Raw genomic sequence first — 21,374 nt, 5'->3', positions numbered from 1 at the left:
TATATTATTTTTTGGCAGAACCAGAGATTGAACTCAGGCCCTTACACTTGCCAGGGAAGCGCTTATTCTACTGAGCCATCTCCCTGGCCCCTATATCCTCTTTAAAATAAATAAAAAATAATTAAATACAGAAAAGACAACCTAACAGAATATTTATTGCATTTTTTACCTGCCCATTACATCACTGACAAGAAACAGCTAGGTGCATTTACAACTTACTAAAAAAACTATTCTCATTGTTGATTTACAGGTGGAAGTTCTTTTAATAAAGGTGTGGAAAATTTTGTTTAGAGTATCACAAGTACCTCAATCACATACAGACCCTCTTATGATCTAACACTTTATTTTACGTAATTCAAGTTTTATCTCTTGATTGTGATTAGTTTGCAAATGACTTCAGCTACTTAATCAAACCTACATGCATGCAGGCATTAGTTTTTCACTTAAATTCTGCAGCCTCTGCACTGAGGGAACGAGATTTGGGCTATAGCCCCGCTTGGTCCTAATAGAGCCACATATGATGTGACCTTGTGTGTCCCGACCTGTGCTTCGGGATCTCAGTCCTTATTTTCGATGTTCTCACAGGCACAAATTCCATTCCTGTCGGTAACCTGAGCCCTATGGGAGTGGAACGCACCTGGTCAAGAGGGAAACTCTCTGGGGGAAAATGGCTCACATCATCCTGACTAAACATCCCGGCCTGGTTAGGAAACAGTGTCTAGGGGAGTCCAGTGACAACAGCGACTACACAGGGCTTTTCTGGGCCCTCCTACCTTAGCATAGCTGGACAAAACCTCTCCCACTCTCAGAACTGATGTCAGGAAACATCTGTCCGACTGTGCCAAGACTCAGGGAAGACAGGACCAAGCACCTGCTCTAAATCAGTCTGCAAACCCACCTCAAGCCTTCACCACACCCTCAAAAACTTGTTCATGTGTTCTAAACAATGCAGAGTCTCAGGAGCCCATAGCAGAAATACTAGGGGGATGCGCTATGAATTGTCTTCACTCCCTTCAGTCTTGAGATTTTTGATTGATGGGCGAAAAGCTTGGATCTGTTTTATACTGTTAACATAACCGTTCCAGATTTAGATTTAGAACACTAAATGAGTGCATACATTTGTAATACTTGAACATGCTTTTCCTTGGCATGATCGTTCTTTTCTAGAGACATAAACACATATTTAGGAAAATGTTTAAATATTACTTAAAATGAAGGATGACTCATTTTCATTCATTCTGCCTTGTGTTTGCAGTGTGCATTCCCAGAGACAAATCTGAGTATAATTTCATTGGCAAATGCGCTGACGGTTGTGACAGTCACTCCCACATGTAAATACAGAGATGGGAGAAAAGAAATCCATACATTCAGATTTTTATACTGACACATAGGCAAAGCTAACAGATGATATTCTGCAAGCAGTCGTCACTATTATTGAAGCTTGATTATGGCATGAGGGCAGTGTGTGTGTGTGTGTGTGTGTGTGTGTGTGTGTGTGTTAGTCCCACAGGAGGGCTGAATTTGATGAAAACAACATGTTAAGTGTCTTCCTAAATATTAACTGTTTCCACATATCTGTAAATAGATAGAGAGACCAATCTGCTTCTTGGATTAATTTCAGTGTCCTTGATTAATGATATTATATGTCTTTCTCAGAAATTTCTATTCTTCCAAGTACTGGGAAAGAATAAAGCAAGGTCCACTGAATATGTACACGCGACATTTATGTGAGAATTTGCTTCATTTACCTATGCATGTTACGGCTGAAATATACATTAAATTTTCAAGAAATTGTCAAATCGATATCTATGCTACTTGCACCGCGTTGTGTTTCTATGATCAGTGTATGGAAGTTTAAGCTGTTTAGCATCTTGGCCAACGGTTAGTGTGACAGCCATCGCTTCTTTTCAACGACATGTGCTAGTACATAAGCACCACACTGTGGCCTTCGGTTGGTCACAGAGAGAAGCTCCTTGTTCAAGACCAAGCTACGTTCCTGCGAGTAATCGCTAAGGGAGCTTTTCACTAGATGAGGGACTGACTGTGACATCTGTATCGTGGTACAAGAACAGGTGTGACACCAAACAGACTTGAGACATCCATGTCTTTAAATGAGGAATATAATAATTAGTAATAGTGAGCACACTTCCCCGGATCAACTGCCTTGCACACATTTGCTTTGCTGATGTGTCTGCTTAGAATTTAACTTACCTGTATTTTTTGTTCTTGTTGTTGTTTTCTTACCCGATTTCAAAATCTTTGTCATAATCTCAGTGCAAAACCTGTGTGGAACATGTGAATTGCAAATAATTGAATCCGGTCTCTGGCTTGTCTTTTTATTCATTTAATTGTGTCACACATGAGGGCCGGCCAAATAGCTCAATGGATTAAGGCACCTGCAAGCAAGCTCAGGGGCTGGGGATTCGATCCCCTGCCTGCCTTGCCGGCCCCACCCCCGGGGCACACTGAGCTGGCAATTGAGACTGGGCATGATGGCATGCACCTGTAATCCCAGCTCTTGGGAGTCCGTAAACAGGGGGATCACTACGAGTCCGATCTAGTAGTGAGACCCTGAATACCCTGTAGACCCTTCCCTAAAAAACAAACAAGAATAAATAAATAAATAAAATTGTGTCACACAGGAAGCAAAATTGACATATTATTTTGAATAACGCTGAATCTATATTATTTTTCTTTTGGATGCCATGCTTTACTTTAATCTAAGGCAGCTTTTCCTAACTCAGAATAAAAGTAGCCTTCCTCATGTTTTATTTTAAAAGGTTTATAGCTTTAATTTTTTGACTAAGTCAATGAAAGTGTTATAAAAATTTGCATATATGCAGTGTAAGTTAAAGCTTGAATTTCTTATTTTGCATACAGGTGTTACGTTGTTCCAGAACACTTACAGTGAATATTATATTTTCTTCATTAAGGTGCTTATCAACTTTTGCTAAACATCAGTTGGCCTTACAGGTCTTCTCTCTCTTTTCTTTGACTGAAATATCTATCATTCATGGTTTTTGGATATTTTATGGCTGTAGTTTTATAATCACTTTTACTGTTAAGACGTGCAAGTCCTCCCAAATAATTTATTTTTGATATGTTGTATGGAGAAAATTCACAATAATGCAGCAATTTCCACTTTTTCTGTACTTCTTCTTATTTTTTTTCATTTTGAACTTTAGCATTTTTACTAATTCATATATATTAATAGTGAGGAGCTGAACATTTTTGTATGTGTAACTTGTTCTGAAATGTGCATATTGTCTAAGGTCGAACTAACATTAAATAACATGCGTTATTTAATATATACTTTTTGAGGTGAGTTGAGTTCAATCCTTCTAATTCATAGAAAATTTTTAAATTTAGATGACTTCATTCATTGTTTACTTTTCATATAGTCTCTCATCAGTTTATCTTTTACCTACCCTTAAGATTGCTATGAGTTATGTATTCAGGTTCATTTTCTCTGCCTTCATATTTTGTATTTTACTTGTTGTTTTTTAAAACTAGGTAAGTACATTGGAATGATGTCACAGGACTCCATCTTGGTTTATTCCCTCTTCTTGTTACAATGCCAAATTTTACCACACTAAGCAAAGTAGGCAAATTTAATGGCTTTAAGACAAAGTCTGATTGTTGCAGTGAAATGTTATGTTCTCCAGTTCATGGAGCTTTGTCTATTTTAATTTATTGATTATTTTTCATTTTGCATTGTGAACGGTACAATTTTCAGTCACTGAGGATTTTGCCAAAGGTTCAAAGTGTGTAGCTGGCCAGGCTACTGTGCCCGAGTACGTGTTGTGGCCTTTGGGCAGCATATCCTGGTGTAGTTAGGTTCACTGACCAGACCATCCTACTTGCTAACTAGTGCTGATGTGTGTCCTGCCTCATTGGATATGATGAGCCCCCAGTTAGTTCTACCCATTTTTAAAAGAAGTTGGAGACAATGGGTGACATTTGTCAAACAGCACCAATTTTGTAAATGCCACATAGTGACTCCTGCCTCTATGGTTTGATCTCTGAAAATTCTGTGATCAGAATAATCATTCCACATAAGGGCATTGGAAGGCGCCATTCTGTTTCACTGGCTTTCCATCCGTCATTTATGACATAAACATTTCCCTAAATATTTGTTGTGTAGATGACAATAGCTATTGATGGCACAATTACCTGAGTGTCAGATGAGCCCAATAGGATTGATGCTATCCTGAATTACTTTTTATAGGAATGACACAATCTAGTCTATCATGGTTAAGGACCACAAATGTCTAGTTTGGAAATAGTCTCAGAGTAGTTGATACTTATTAGCTAATGAAACACACTGAAATATTTACTGTACAAAAATTATTTTACCAAAGGAAATGAAAACATTAATGTGCCACAAGTACCGAATACATTTAGAGATTTATAATACTCAGTCTTTCTAAATTTATTTGACACTGCATCAATGTATCAACTTGAGTATTATCTCATTTCAGAAAATACAAAATAAATTACTCAAGGTGAATTCTAATTATGCAATATGTTTACTTATTCTATGACATTTTTGATGGTTTAGGATGCCATTACTTTCTATTAACATACCACGGTATTGACCACTTTATGGGTTTTGTTTCAATTTAGAAGATATAGTTGTATTTCAAAGATAAAACAGGGTCATGCATATGGGTACAAGTAGCAAAAGTAGATACTAAATGCGCAGAAGAATTTCACAAAATTGCCTCTACTATTGACTTCTATGATAGCAATTTGGTGTAAAGATCACGCAAGAATTCAAATGTCTGAATTACTAACTTTTAATTTATGACATATCACTTTAAGTATCTCATAAGTATTGTTGGTCAAAAAATGCAAATATCAATAAAAATAACAAGATCTCTGATTTTATTCTTCAATGATATGTCTCTTGTTCTACTTTTGGCAGTGCATTTATTTGAGGCAAATATCAAAATAAGAAGCCAACTGCCAGGGTACAAAGCGTGCTTTCAGTAACACGCCGAAGGAAGCAGGTTTGAAAGGTGCAGATCACATAAATATTGACCTTCATCTTTATAATGATGTAGGAATAATTTATGGGAAAGACAGGAACGCCCAAGTGAACACATAATAAATTTAATGGCTGCAGATAACTATAAAAGTTGTTACAGGGGACATTTTGTGAGAAAATAGAAAACATTGAATAAATTGCTGTCTTGTAACTATCTATCCTGAGTGTGTTATTTTACTGTGTTAAGTTTTCACCAGCCCAATGTTTATTTGGAATTAAACATGTTCACAGTAAAAGTAACATACCTAGCTTGTATAATGGTAGTCCCCTCCACCCTTATGTGAGTCTTATGTGCTGGGTGATTCGTGGAAGAATCTCAGTAATTTTAAACCATTTCCATATAAAATAATCTACTGAAAAAGCAATCATTATGTCAGTGGCTATGCTTCAGTATACACGCCATGAAATTATCAACCACTCTTTTATAATTCACGACTACACATGATATCTCAACGTCATATTTAAATTCGTAAACATAACAGTGATGTGCCTTCAGTTACGCAATATCATGCACATTAAATGCAGTAGTCACAGTGGTCTGCAACACACCAACTATTGAGAGGAACACCGAAAAACACCAGACATAAAGAAAAGACATTTCAAAGGATCTGATGCGAAATAAAAGTCTTGAAGAGTCAGGCTCCTTAAAGCGTAGCTAAGTGGCAACCTGAACTCCTATTTGTCTTTGCAGTGATTACATCACACAAAAAGCTTTAATGAATATGTGATTCTGTGTCCATGGCCCTATTATACTTCTAGATATTTTAAATCATACCCTAAAATGCTCCTTGTACTAGCTAGATGTTAGTCCCAGCCTTCTCTCTTAACGTTGGCAATCAATAAGCCCTACATTTTCATTTTCTCTAAAAATTCCTATACATGGGATCACTAAGCATGCAATCTTTGAGCTCTGGCTTTCACCCTAGGAAGAAAATTTATGAGATTTATCTATTTTTGGAATCAGTTACCAGATTTGTTTCTTGTTATTGTTGGGAGATAAGCCAGCGTATGCATACACTCCTTTTGTTTAACCATTGACTAATCAATGAGTGTGTGGATTGTTTGCAGATTTTGGATACTCTGAACAATGTTGTTATAAAATTGTGCATACAAATATTGATGTGGACTTAGATTTTATCATGCTTATAGAAAACCAAAATCTAGACAGAGCTCCAGAGTCATTTGTTAAGTGTGTGCTTAGCTTTTTAAGAAACTGTCTAATTGGTTATATCAATCTGACATTCCCACTAAAAATATGAGCGCACTGTTTCCAGATTGCTAAGTGTATCATTGTCACTAATGGCTTGTTGCCCTTCTACTGTCTTCATGGTGGTTTAATTCACACTTCCCGCGTAATTTCATCTTCTAAACAATGAATTATAAATTTTCATAGGGAAATGAGAGTTGCCACGCTTTGTCCATTTTTATCAGGGTTGCTTTTATGATTGAGTTGTGTAAGTACTTTTCTTATCATATATACGACTTCAAATGTTTCCGTGGTGGCTAGCGTGGGCTCTTTGCTCATAACGTCACAAGACAGGACCTTAGCTGGGGCTTTCACCTGAGAGCTGCGGCGACGCTGCTATCCAGCTCATTTCTAATGTCCACGGAATCCAGATCCCTGAAGCTCCAGTCTGAGGTCCCTCCTTCCTTACTGATTGTCACCTGGCGGCCTCTCCATGCTCCAAAAGGTCACCAAATTTCTCTGCATGTAATTTTAATTCTACTGCTTCAAAGCAGTCACAGCATGCCCAGCCGTGTTTCAAATCCCACTGTCGCCACCTAGAGGGAGCTGTCAAGCTGCAACGAGCTATCTACTAAATAGCATAATCCCGCGGAGCTAAATTTCCTCATCGTCATGGATTCTAGTGACAGAAATCTTTAGGGTGCTAATGGGGAAATTCCACCCAATACCCTCGGCTTAATAAAGCTTGCCTTGTTCTGATTGTATGATATATTACTTAGACTTAATAAATAATTTTGACAGAGAAATTAATAATATCAACCATGTATTTGCCAATCATTGCCTCCCAGCTTGTTCTCTGTAAGTGATTTTACCTGCTCTCTCTTTAGGGTAGAATTTAAACCTAAAGGTCAATTTGTGCTTCTGTGTTCCAAGTTTCAGATATTGTAAAATTTTGTTTTGTTTAACTTTACATTTTGTCAATGTATGAAAGTTTTATTTTTTCTATTTATGAAAGATACCTATAAATTTGTATTCTGGGTACAAAATTTAATAATTACATATCTAAACCTATATATGTATATGCATGTACATATAAATACAAAACCAAATAAATATCACATCTGCTCATTTAATAATTATGCAAAATGTTCATGAAGATTATGTCTTAACTTTGACTACATATTATGATTGAGTTGTATAAGTATTTTCATATTGTGGACATACGTATTGGGTCATATATAGGACTTCAAATATTTCTACATTGGAAGATGACTAAAGCACATTAATGGCATAACTTAATGGCTAAACATGCTTGTTTATTTTTCATTATAAATATTTTATTTAACATTTTATACAAAAATGCACATAATTAATAGATATAACTTCATGAGTGTAGAAATAAGTATATATGCATAAACCCATCACAGTAGTCTATCGTTACACAATTGTCTTCAAAGATTTCTTTCCACTGTATGTTTTTAAAATTATATACCATAACAACCATTGTTAATTTCTTGAAATTCTGTACCATTTTTATTGCTCTATATTACTTTGTTTTTTTCTGTGTTCTTGTTACTTGAAATACAGCTTAAAAAAGCACGTTTAATAGTTTTTAGTTGATATACTAAACATGTTTTTTATACATGGATTTTTTCATAGATAGACTTTTTATTTACTTCAAACATTATTTTAATAGTCTGATCTCTGTTCTCTCTCTTTTTCACATTGGAATGATAAGAGGAAATTTTGTTATTTTTAAACTAAATTTTACTTTTTAAAGAGAGTACAAATTAGAATTAAAACAAAAATTACAAGTGATACAGAATTTCACTTAACAAAGATAAGTGAAATAAATCTGTTCTCTTAATTTGTTTTATCTTTTAAATTTTTCTGGATAATTTTCTTAGAGGCACTGCTCCTATACAATATATATGGGTGAATATTTGATTCGCAATTCTATTGTTCTTTTTAATAACTTGGTCTCATTTTCATTACTGATGTGAAAAACAAGTTATTTCAGCCTATGTTGGATGTTACTGAGTACAAAGCTTTCTGAGGAGTTATTTTTGGCCGAGAATACATTTTCTAGTTAGTTTTGCTTGTTTTTAAAATGCTCTTTGTATATTTATGATGCTTTTCTCTTATTTGTAGCTTTCACTCTGAACGCCTGTGGTATGGATTATCCTGTTACATTATCATTGTTCCTAACAATGAATGTTCTTGTATCACTAGATAGGTGAACAATGATTTATTTGACATCAATTTTTTTAAGTCTTATCCTTCAAGATACAATTTTGAACTTCAGTTAACATAACATTTTTATTGTTTTAATAATTGGCTTGATTTTAATAATGTAAGTAATTACTCATTCTCTATTCACTTTATTCCAGACCTGATTTTTGAGGTAATACATATGTCTCTACATTCTTTCCACTAAGTATCTACTCTTTTTTTTTTTTTTTTTTTTGGTGGAACCGTGGATTGAACTCAGACCCTTGTGCTTGCGAGGGAAGTGCTTATTCCACTGAGCCAACTCCCTAGCCCCTAAGTATCTACTCTTGGTCTTATTTGTTTATTATGACATTATGACATTTATTTTACAATAATTTATAGTATTCACACTGAATTTTGGAAAAAGTGTTTTAGAATTAACATGAACTGAAACTAACATGAATTTAATTTCATTCTAAGTTAATATCTGCCATTGGGTTTAATCTTACTTTTTTAATCCGTAGCTGATGAAAATAATTTATATTAATTTGTTAGTGATAGATTTCTGGAAAACTTTATTGCTGCAAATTGGAATGGCTTGAAAATATTTGTATTTCCTTCTCTAAGTAAATGATAATTTTTCTCCTTTCTTTCCTTTATTTCTTTCTTTTATGTATTTGGTATAAGGTCTCACTATGCAGCTCAGACTCATAGTGATCCTCTTATTTTCAGCCTCCCCAGCACTGGAACTACAAGTGTGGGCCACCACACCCCCGGGGCGGGACCAGCACAGGCTCAGAATGTGACCAGAGATGGAACCTTGGTCCCTGCGCTTGCCAAAGCACTTGATTAGTCTGCAGAGCTATCTCTCTGGCTGTCTAGCTGATTTCTAAAACAATAAAATCTCGCATTTTCTCTTAGAGGTTTGTATGTTTTAAAATATCCATGCATTAAAGATTAAAGTTAACTGAATAATCTTACTCTCTTTTTTTTTCTTTAGGTTCTAGTACTCTAAGATTGCTAATACTGAATTTTAAATGGTAATTTGCTTAGTATTAGTCAATATTTATGGATGGAAATCAGTGTTAATCTGCTATGAACAGTTACCTTTACACTCTACAATCAGCTTCAAATTCTATCTTAACTCTCATCATTCATAGGACTTGTCTTAAATTTTGTTTTGGAAAATAATTTCTTCTATTCTACCTTTAAGACTATTACTGTTAGATGTACTAAATGTACACTTTATCTTCTCTGTTACTTCTCAATAATTATCTCAATATTTACTTTCAAAATTCTATTTCTGAGTGTGTGGGAGAGCCTCTGGCTAGTCTGCACCGGCAGGACCTGCCAATCAAAGCCCAAGCACAGCGCGGGTGAGACCCTCTTCCACACCCTGGGGACCCCACCACCACTCTGCAACACCACTTCCACCCTGCCTGCCCAGTGAGAATTTCTGCTGCGTTCTGGGGACCCCCAGATCCAGCCCTAGCTCAGGCCCTGTGAGTGTGTGGGAGAGGTTCTTGTTTCCCCTACTCCACCTTGTACCCTCCAGACTCAGCTCAGGTCTGGCATACATGCCTGGGGTGAAACCCTGCAGAGAGAGTAGGGAACAGAACCAAGAAGCTAGTCCAGGAGCAGAACATCTTGCCAGAGGGGCACAATAGGTTTACTCCCAAAGGCAGCAGCAGAAAGGTGCTGAGCACAGCAGCCAGACCCCAACCCGACACAGCTGGATAAATCCAAACTTTGTACATCTACACCTGAATTTCAGTAGGTGTTAAGGTTATAACTGCACCAAAGCCCTACAAAAAGGTCAGAAGACAGTGCTACACAAAATGACAAGGAGAAGGAACAAAATGCAATCTCAGACCCCAAGCCCACCCATAACAAGTGCAGAGGACGCTAACACAGAACAAATTGGGAATCACAAACAGCTGAAATCAATGAATCAATGGCTTCTGAAATAAAGAAAAAACTGCAGAAAGGTATAGAGGAACTCAGATTGGAAATGAAAAAAGAAATCCCTGAATTAATAGCATCTGCAGTAAGGATTCAAATGCAGAAGCATATGGAGGAAACCCAATGCCCACCCAGAACAAGTGCAGAGGACACTAGCTCAGCTCAAATGTATGAATTAATAGCGTTAATAGTAAATAAGCAACGGCAGAAAGTTATAGAGGAACTCAGAGCGCAATTCGTTTCTGAAATAAAAAAAGAATTCTCTGAACTCATAGCATCTGAAGTAAAGAATCAAGCACAGAAACATAGAGAGGAAACCCAATCTGAAAAATATACTGCAATAAAAGAATTAATAACTGTTTCTAAAGAAGACATTGATAAGAAAAATAGAGGAGATTAGAAAAATGACAGATTCCTAGAATGAGCAATACAGGAAAGAAATAGATCGCATGAAGCAGAGTCAAAGAGATATAGAGGAACTTAAAATCGCAATCACAAGCTTGCAAAACCGTTTGAGTGAAAGAGAAGACAGAGTTTCAGATCTTGAAGATGCTGATGCAGCTAGTGAAAAGGTAAGAAAAGATCTCTTAAAAACAACTAGGATGCAGGAAAAAATAATTAATCATTTGCAAGACGATGCAAAGATGAACAATGTCAGACTAAAAGGTATCAATGAGAAAGAAGGAGTCAATACAAAGGACATTAAAAATTCTATTTCTACGGAAGGTATACATGCCAAAGATTTAAAATTATAATAATTGCATTATTTTCATTAATATTTTTCTCTCAAAATTTCTCTTTTAATTTTTTTTTTTTGATAGAACTGGGGATTGAACTCAGACCCTTGTGCTTGCTAGGCAAGTGCTTGTTCTACTGAGCCATCTCCCTGGCCCCAATTTATAAAAAAATTTACTTTATGGACCAATCATCATCCTATTGTCTCACAATATCTTAGTTTCTTGTGCAATGTATTTCGATTTTTTCTTGTACATATTTTGAATTTTTAAACATTTCCATCTTTGATTTTATAGAGTGTTTCTTTCAGAGCCCAAATATTTGATTTTCTAGATATGATAACTGGAGAGGCATAGTTGTCTCAACAATTGGCATATTTGAAATTCCTCATACTAATATTATTTGCTTAATTTTATTTTATTTTATTTTGAAGAGTAAAAACAGAAGTGAAACCAAACAGGAAAAAAAAAGACAGAAACAGGGAAACATACAGCAATACATATATGACAGATTTTCAAAACAGATACTAAATAACAATGGTTGTTATATTATCTATTTTTGTTGTCAAATTTGTTGCTCAGATTAATGGATACAGTTTTGCAAGACTGGGGAAATTAATTGAATATTGGCACTTGATTGCAAGAAATCTTAATTTTTTCCTTGTCTTTTAAAAAATTTACTTTAAATAAAGTATAATAATTGATAATTAGAAAACATACACATTTAGAAGACCAAGAGGAGAGGTATTTAACCATGGGTTTTATATTACACATTGCTGTCTTCGATGGAGCTGCTTCGATCACAGATATCAGCATACAGAGTTAGTCAAGGTGAAAATTCTAAACATTAACACTATTTTTAAAAAAGATGGAAATTATGAATACAATCATCTCAGCCTTCCTGTATATAATATATTTTCAAATTTTTCCCTTCTTCCCCTTTTCCTATCTTTTCTCCTTTCTCTCATCCTCATTGTTTAATCCTTGAATTCAGTTTCCTTCCATTTTACCATATCTATTATACTTTTCAGATTTTATTCATTATTTCAAGTTTTTACACTTAGGAGACAATATGATGTGTGTCACAGATGTGTGTCTGATTTATTTTACTTATGAATATAACCTCGAGTTGCATCCACTTAACTAAAAAGCCTTCAAGTTTGTCTTTCTTCATCATTGAGTAGTACTCCATTGTATAAAAAATACCACATCTTTTTCATCCATTCCTCAAGTGATGGGCATTTTGATTGTTTCCAAGATTTGGCTACAACAAGTTGTGCTTCTACAAACATATGTTATGATGTTTTCAGTTCTTTTGGGAAAATACCCAGGAAGGGAAATAGCTGAATAGAATGCGATTTCCAGTCCTAGTTTTTTGAGTAGTCTCCACACTTATTTCCAGAGTGACTGCACCAGTCTACATTCCCACTTGCAGCAGAGAAGGGTTCCTTTTCCCCCACAGCCTCTCCAGCATTTGTTATTAGGTGATTTCTTTATGATAGCCATTCTTTCTGGGGTGAGATGTTAACTCAATGTTGTTTTAATTTGCATTTCTCTAATGACCAGTGCTGTGGAACTGTTTTTCATGTGTTTATTTGCCACTTGTATTTCTTCTGAGACATGTATATTTGTCTCACATGCCCATTTTTGGAGTATCAGTTATGAAAGTAATGACCTTCCTGTATTTAACTAGCCAAGTATTTTGTATGTTTGCATAGTGTAGCCTTACAATCAAATATTTAAAGGCTAATGTGGAAAGAGATAGAAAAATCTGTGCGTGGGACCCATGGAGCTTTTGCTTTCCTGTGGGCAGCAACCATGATTGGTCCATATAAAAGACCAAAGAATTGAATTTGGTGGGACCCAGAGCATAGCAGAATCTTTTCTCACACGTGTGGAGAGAAGCCTGAAGAATCAGAAAACTTTTTTCTGTTCTTTTTTTTGGGATGTACAAATACTGTTCCATTATTCCAAAGGTATTGGGTACTTACCAAAGAGATGATCACTGAAATGAATTAATTGTTCATTGATTAATAACACATATACTCTAATCCTTTTTCCATAAAATATAGTACTAGGAACTAGATAAGACGATTTGATTTTTCTCTTGCACTGTCTTCTAACAGATTTTAAACCACCAGTATTTTTGGTAAGCATATACATCCCTCCACAACTTCAAATAAAATTAGAATAAGGCATTCATGACAGTTAAATTTGCACTCTACCCTTTGTGGACAGCTGATATTAATGTGATGAATGTCAAAACAGATGCTTCCCCTGAAATTATTCTAAATGTTTTCCTAACCTTTGTGGACTCCAAATTGGAAATACAATGTTTATAAAGCTATGCTGTGACACATTTCATATTAAAGTAAACTAGATAGAAAATATTACGGCAAATCAGTTTAGCTTTGCTCCACGATTTCAGAGTATTAGATAACTCCTATAATCATTGTACCATTTACCCCTTTAAAATATTTTTTGGTACACAAATATTGCATTTTCCATTTGGCTACTCCATCTGTCAATGCAAATTTATTAAAAAAAATAAGAAGAAACCTGGGGAAGCATTTGGTAATAATAGTCTTGGGGTATGTTACATTTAAAGGCAGCACATAATTTTATGCACAAGCATGGATAGTGATGTTTTTATACCAAAAACTGGAAATACTTTCATTTTGGTGTCAGGGAGACACTGGAAAAATGCCAAAACAAGAGTGTAGTACTTATTCTACCCAATACTGGAGAGTACATTTTCTTTAAAGGTATACTGCACTTGCTCTTTCTATAAAGAAAAGTAGGAAATTAAGGGTTATTGACTAGAATATTAAGCAAATCTTTAATGTCTGTGATTAAGCATTTTTTTCAGAAGGTGCCATTGCATGTTTATCACAGATGAAATATTTCATATATATTATAGATATTATAGATATAGATATGATGTTAGATCTAATATAATATATTAGATCTAACATCACAATATTAAACCTATAGTGTGAAAGGCCCAGAGGACCTGTCCTTGGAAGACTGTTTTATTTGAATGATTTCTTATCTATTGAGCATCTCAAAGTCTCAAAGTAAAATCTTCAGCATGCGACCTTCACCTGCAAGGTTATAAATGGCAGTCAGCACTTTCTGCACAGCACTGGTTTTCTCTGCTGAGACACAGCCGGGGCAGGAATTCCCCGTGCGAATTTCCTCCTTAGCCAGGGGAAGGGGGAGGAGACGAACACGGGTGCTTGGAAGACGTTTCAAGTACAAATCTTCAAGTTACATGATCAAAGGCCACTGCTTGAATAATGAAGCTTACTCTATCAAAGAAGTTGGGAAAGGGAGGATGGACGGGGAAAATGTATTCACTTGACAGAAGATCAGTAAAAGAAAAGTATCAGCAGAATCTATATTGTGGAGAACTTTGGGTATAATTAGATCATATATGTGGAAAATGTATAAATAAAGAGTTCCTCAAGGTTATCTTTTTTTTAAGAAAATAAGGTAGTATTCATCATTTTCTTGTTTTACTAACACAACCCCATTGATATTCATGCCAAAGACGTATAATCAGTTCCTGATCTCCAAGTGGTTTGGGTTTAATCAAAGAGATCCTAAATCATGTTCAGCTGCAGCAATATAATCTTTTTCTATTGTTTGATAAAAATAATTAATCAATGCATGCTATTATCATTTGTAATATTTAAGATGATAATGGCATATTCTAATTATGTGTTATATAATTAGGGTTTTGTAAACAAGATACTGAGCACATAAAATCCACACACATTATGTAAATCATACTTCATATAATTGACATTGAAGAATTTTCTGCAAAAGAGTCAATCAATTTGATGAGATGTCAGTTATGAAAGTAATTACTTTCCTGTATTTAACTAGCCAAATATTTTATATAATTTGCATAATGTAGTCTTACAATCAAATATTTAAAGGCTAGTGTGGAAAGAGACATAACCAGGTATTTGAATTGCAGTCCATCCCTTTCCTTGAGAAATATCTATATTTTTTCTAGAAAATGTGATAAAATATAGTGAATATTTAAATATCTTGCTAAAGTATATTAACAGTGAAACACAGTTTACCATTAAACCTCCTCATAAGGATGCATTGAACATGTTTGTCTCATAGTTCGTGCCACTTTTAGGCAAGAACTCTTCTTTACTGTATTCAGTTGGTTTTGGGGTTGCCTGGGTGTCCTGGGATGATTTAAAATTTTACTTTTTCCCTTAAAAGTTATTTTGACTTTAAAGAATAGCCAGAAGTGGGAGTGCATTGGATGGGAATTAATGACAATTCTTTTACTATAATAAATATTTCATTTAAACATTCACCATGTAATTTATTTACCCTTTGTGTTTCTTTGTCTATATATGCTTAGTGTAAGTATCTCTCAATTTTTCTGTGGAAAATAAACAAAGTCATGCAAATAAATTGGAAGACATAGTGGGTTTTTATACATTTCTTACTTAGACGTTTTTACATATAAGTACTCATTTAGCTGTATTTACTCATAAGGGAAGTACTGATGTTGTTGGTAGTATATTTTTCAATAAAATCTTTCCCCATTTTTCATATATATATATACATATATACATAATTTCATTATACATTTCACAACTCTAATTTCACAAGTCATATACTTGCTTAATTTCACATAGTAATTAACAGTGATAGCTTTTGATTAACCACTGTTGACAGAGTGATAACATTGTGATTATAATACATGATCGCTTTCCAATTTTCTAAAGAATTGCCCTGAACTAATGAGAAACCAATACAATATGTGCATTCGTGGGACTCAGCCGTCCTTGCCAGGACAGTAAGTCACCCTTCCCTTAGCGTCATTGCTGCCCACATGCTGCTAACTTTAAACTGAGTGTGGATTTAGAAAGTGATCTCATTGTTTACCAAGCAGCATGGGAATCAACACTGGCTATAGAAATGTTAGGCAATAATTTAAGAAAAAAGGTTTATTATATAATGTGTCATTATCAGGTGTCTTATGTAAAAACTACACAATTATTTAGAAGAATATCTGGAACATTCAAATATATCAAGAAAATAAGTAAAAAAATTTTTAGTGTTATTTAATCTATTTAATAAGACTAATTTTTTTTTGGACAAGTGACTACATGCAAAACAAGATAAGCAAGACTGTCTTTTTCTCAATGAGTCATAAGTTATTAATATTACTTCTTTTAAGCAGAAATAATTTTCAATTCATACAACAAATCCAAATTCAAGCACTTTCATCTTGGTGCCCCTTCAGGGTTCTATGCTGAGGTAACCATGTTTTCTCTTTGATTCTAGCGTACATTAGTTGGATATCCTAAAGTTAATAAATATTATGAGACTTCTTGAATTTCATAACAAGGCCTAGAATGTAGCTCAGTGGTATGGTGCCTGCCTATGAGCACAAGGCCTGGTACCAAGAATAGAACAACAACAAGAATAGAAGTATGTAACAGAATTCACTGGCAGAATTGCATGGCAAAATTGAATACCAGAAAAACTACATTTAGATGATTGTATTTATCATAATTATCAATTAATTCCTATAACGTCAAGAATGTTGTATATAACAAACTCAGATTTCTAAGTAAAGAAGTGATAAAACAGCTATAAATAAGCAACTGCCTAAAAATCCTTGGAGAGTAACCTATAAGACAGGGTGTCTGCATTACTTTTCTCTTGTTGCTAATACAAAATACCTGCTACTCAAGATGAAGGAAGGAAAGGTTTATTTAGCTCCCAGTTAGTGGAGGTTTCAGTCAGTGATCAGCTGGCTCCAAGGCAGGCTGGTGTGGCACAGGGGCAGCAGTTCAAAGCAGCAGATGACAGCAAAACCAGCAGGATCAAAGGCGGCAGAAGAAGCCTCTAGACCTCCCTTCTGCTGAGAGCAGGCGATGACCCCGAGGGTAGGTGTAGCACTCACACCACTTCCCTGCCCTCCTCTTGCACTGGACCTTTGCAAACTTAAGGAGCCTGGCTCCTAGCTGACAGCTTAAAAGTCTAAACTTCTAAAGCTGCCACAATGTATCGACCATTACACAGCAAAATCCTTTCTACACTTAGAGAAAAGAGGATGCCATTAGATAACTTTCCTATATGACATCTTTCCATCGTAGAAAATCTACAAGTTTTCTAAATTGAAAAATCTGTTTTGAACTCTATTTTACAAAGCCCAGTGAAATCACAGCTGGGTAGGAAGTGCAAAAATTGCTCAGTGAAAAGAGCCAGGAAAGATCTTAAATTTTGTATTTGAACTACATTCAAATGTCTGACCGGTTTCAAAGCCACGCTTGTGTAGAAAGGATTCAAAGCACCTCAGATAAAGGCAAAATTATTGAACAGAGTCGTCTTCTCCCACATGCTATGGGAGGAGCCAAGTTAGGAATTTTAGTTACCTACATTAATTATTGGAATATATTAAAATTATATTATATATGGATATAGAAATAGATAGATATAGATTCAGTCTATAAAAATTTCCTTAAGGCATCCAATTCTTATATAGAGAGGTATGTGTTGCATAATGTCCCTCTCTCTGTCATATATATATATATATGTATATATCCCCTGGTGTATTCTCACCTGGAAGAAAGAGATTGCTTATCTCACTTTACCTCATGAGCGCACCATCCCTATGGTGGTATTAAAATAAAATTTTCTCCCTAGTGCCCCACCTACAAATGCAATCTTTTGAGACCTTCCCTTTTCAGCGGCAGACTCTCCATCTCTACGAGTGTGTGTGTGTGCCTATCTACCTACATAAAAGGTATACGTAAATAAATGTCATGGAAATAATGTATAAATGATTTAGTATCACAGAAATAGAAAAAGGAAGTAGTTGTAAAATAAAGTGCAACTCTATAATCTAAAATGGAATACCAGAAGTTAGTTAATGAGAGCAAAGTGAATAGAATATATAGCATAAAAATGGGAGAATTCAAAAAAAAAGGAGATCAATTGAAAATTAATTTGATTACATTCATTGCTGAGAAGTTATAAGTATCTCAAAATTAGTTTTTTCAAATATTCAAGTCTGAATAATTGTGGTATCTTTCATTAAGTGTGTGACTGAACACACAAACGTGACACGCCTGGCTTTTCATGCTCTTCCATGCACCTTGCATTATGCCTTCTTACAGAATATTAGGAAACATAATCAGATGTCATGCAATATGGAAGTGAATGTTTACTGTTTCAATCATGTGAGCTTGCCCAACTTTTGCCTCTCCTTGTTCTAAGTATGTATGAGGTTGCCAGCTCAGCTAAAACGGGTGGCCAGGTGCATGCTAAGCTATCAGTAGCTTTACGCCCATGAACTTTATTGCCTTCCAAAAGTATTGTGTGGAAAAGCTAACATTGAGATGACAGGCCCTGCAGGTGGGGCCTCTGGGCGACAGGCTAACAGAAGTCCGTGAGAGTGTTGCCCTATGATTGGATTAGGGCCTTTTTGAGCTGGAGAATGGTAAGAGGTCTCTTTTTTCCTCCTGAGGACAGGCCAGGAAGGAACTTTGAAAATAAATCAGAAGTTCTGGGTAGACACTATATCTGAGCACACTATGATCTTGGGCTTCCCAGCTGCTGGAACAATGAAGTGTGGTTGGTGTAAGCCCTCAAATCTAGCAGTAAATGTTTTATAAGACACTGAGTCTCTGGCAATTTGCTCAATGAGCTCAAGACAACTGTTCTACCTACCACTGATTTTTTTCGTCTTCAGTATCAACAAATGCAAGCATCAAATAGCAGTGCTTATTTTAATAGTAGGTTTTAAAGTAGTTTAGGGATACCCTGTACATATCTTAGCAACCCCTCAGAGCTTAGAATTTTCTCACATGTCTCATACATGAATAACAGGGATAAAATTTAACTATGCATTCTAAGCTGTACAATGTAACAAATGTAATTTCCACATGTGTTTACTGTATGTGTGAAGATGCTTTGAAGATATTATTTTAAAGATAAGGTTGAATATTTATAAGTTTAAAAGTGACACATCATCTTTGTCTACTCTAAGCAGTTTAGCTGTCATCATTAAATTTGCAAGGATGTTTTCCCAATGAAATATGTCTCTTCACTTACTTCAATCCATACTTATTTTTACTCAGTTCCATGAAGGTTAGAGTTGAAATATATCTTTGCAGAATATAAGACGTAATGAAATATATGACTTTATAAGAAAAAAAAGTGAATGATGATGGTCACTCTTAAGAACTTGGAGCCATAATTTACTTCTTGGTGGCAGTTCAGCCATCATAACCTGCTGACTGCGTCTAAGGTGTCAAGAGGCGTTGTCAGGGGAAGTGCTTTGTCCAGACACATAAAGATGGTGCCACTGATGCCCTGCATGAGTGATTCAGTGTTGGTGATGGATTTATACTCATCTACTTTGAGAAATCTTCTTCCAGTTACCCTTTCTGTACTTCTCTGACTGTGGAAATTAATTTCTTCAAGAAGCTGAGGAGATACAAAGGGCAAAATGTGCAAAATGATCATTGAAATTTAATCATAAAAACACTGAGCTTCTTGCTTTCTTCCCTTATTTTATTGGTTCCAGAATTTAACTATAAAGTAGTCTGCAAAAAAATACCATAAATTTTGATGCTGCTATTTGTTGATGCATCTGATTTTCCATGGATATAAACAGAGATGTCAGATACAGTAAGGGTGGACAATAGTGGATGTTATGTTAATAAGTACATGGCAGGCTAGTTTAAGGAATAGGAAAGTGTTACAGTGAGAGTTAAAGATAACATATACAATATTTATGGCATTAAGAAATTATTGACCCTTTGCCTACTTGTGATACTGTGGGTTTCTACTGCCACAGGAAAGAATTAAGCACATTAAACCATCCAAGTTTAATCACTTCACAGTAATATTTAATGAGAGCTTTAATCATAAAACTTTTGATTATAAATCAGTACAATAAATTGCAAGAATGCAGAACTTTAAGTGCATGCACATACCCAAACTTAAATGGAAGAATACACTCCAATGCATTAGGTCACCCTAAGTAATAGGCAGAAGGTTCAGACAAATAAGAAACACAATGAAACATGAATCGTGGTTGCTCCCCTTGTATCTCTCTACAAAGGATGTTTCTAAAGGAGGCTTCTGGCATCACCACCCAGCACCTGACTGGGATGCCTTTCGCAGCTGCCTTGTAGCTCGTTTTCGCTCCCGGACCAATTGTGCGCTACCTGCTTTCTCCAGCGTCTTATTCCTGGGAGCCCTCCCAGTAATGCATCCTGCACGCATGCTCTCTCTGGATCTCTATGTGAGATGCAGCTGCAAAGGCTTCCCATCGCCAGGGTCCCAGGAAACCAAGCCAAGTGCGAGCCGCGTGGTTGGCACGCCTACCACCGGTAGGCGATGAGGACCGCGCTACTGGCTGAACGCTGAATGGACGGTTCTTGCCAACCCTAGCCAGTGTGATTGTTAAATTTCATGAATAATAACCTCATAAACTAAACTGGAGTGCCAGTGGACCCTAACTCACCGCCAGCGGCAACATATTAGTCCTCTGAGAGGTTTGTGAAATCATAGTTATAGGACTGGTGGCATTTGGTCGAAGTTACGGGGGCAGCGAACACATCGGAGAAGCACAGTGAATCACCTTGGGATGAATCACCAGCTTAGGTGAGGTGTGAAACAGAGGACCTTTTCAGTGGCATAAAAGCCATTTCTAATATCAGCCGAAGAGTAATGAAGCTATCTTTGGGCCTGTGATTTAGTGCTCTAAAATGATTCACTTCTTATGACGTCTGGTATGGTGATGTCAGGAGACTGAGTTGGAAAATGGTGACTTGAGATCTGTGACGGGGATCTCGGAATACAGGCTCTTGAGGATCTTGGCTTGGATCATCCTATCTCTCTAGGGCCTGTGAAAACAATCCTGTCCTTTCCACTGAAAGCTAACTCTGGCTGAAGACAGCTGAAGGGAGGCCTTTCGTCACCACATGAAATGCGTATGATAACTCCGTATTGCCATGTCCTTCCTCATAGATACTTGTACCTCTTTAACAGCAATAGGTGTGGGGATGGGTAAGGGAAAGAGTGGCCGCCCTAGAGGGGGGTTACAGGCACACGCCACCGCTCCCAGTCCAAATCGCAGTCTCAGCATGTCTTGGCCGGGCCGGCCTGGCAGAACCCCCGGCCCCTGTGCCTGCTCGTAGGTGCTTTAATCCATTAAGCTATTTGGCTGGTCCCT

Source organism: Octodon degus, unplaced genomic scaffold (assembly GCF_000260255.1).
Source record: "Octodon degus isolate 3935 unplaced genomic scaffold, OctDeg1.0 scaffold00025, whole genome shotgun sequence".
In the NCBI taxonomy this organism is placed as follows: Eukaryota; Metazoa; Chordata; class Mammalia; order Rodentia; family Octodontidae; genus Octodon; species Octodon degus.
The sequence above is the reverse complement of the archived record's forward strand: the minus strand, read 5'-3'. Positions refer to the sequence as shown.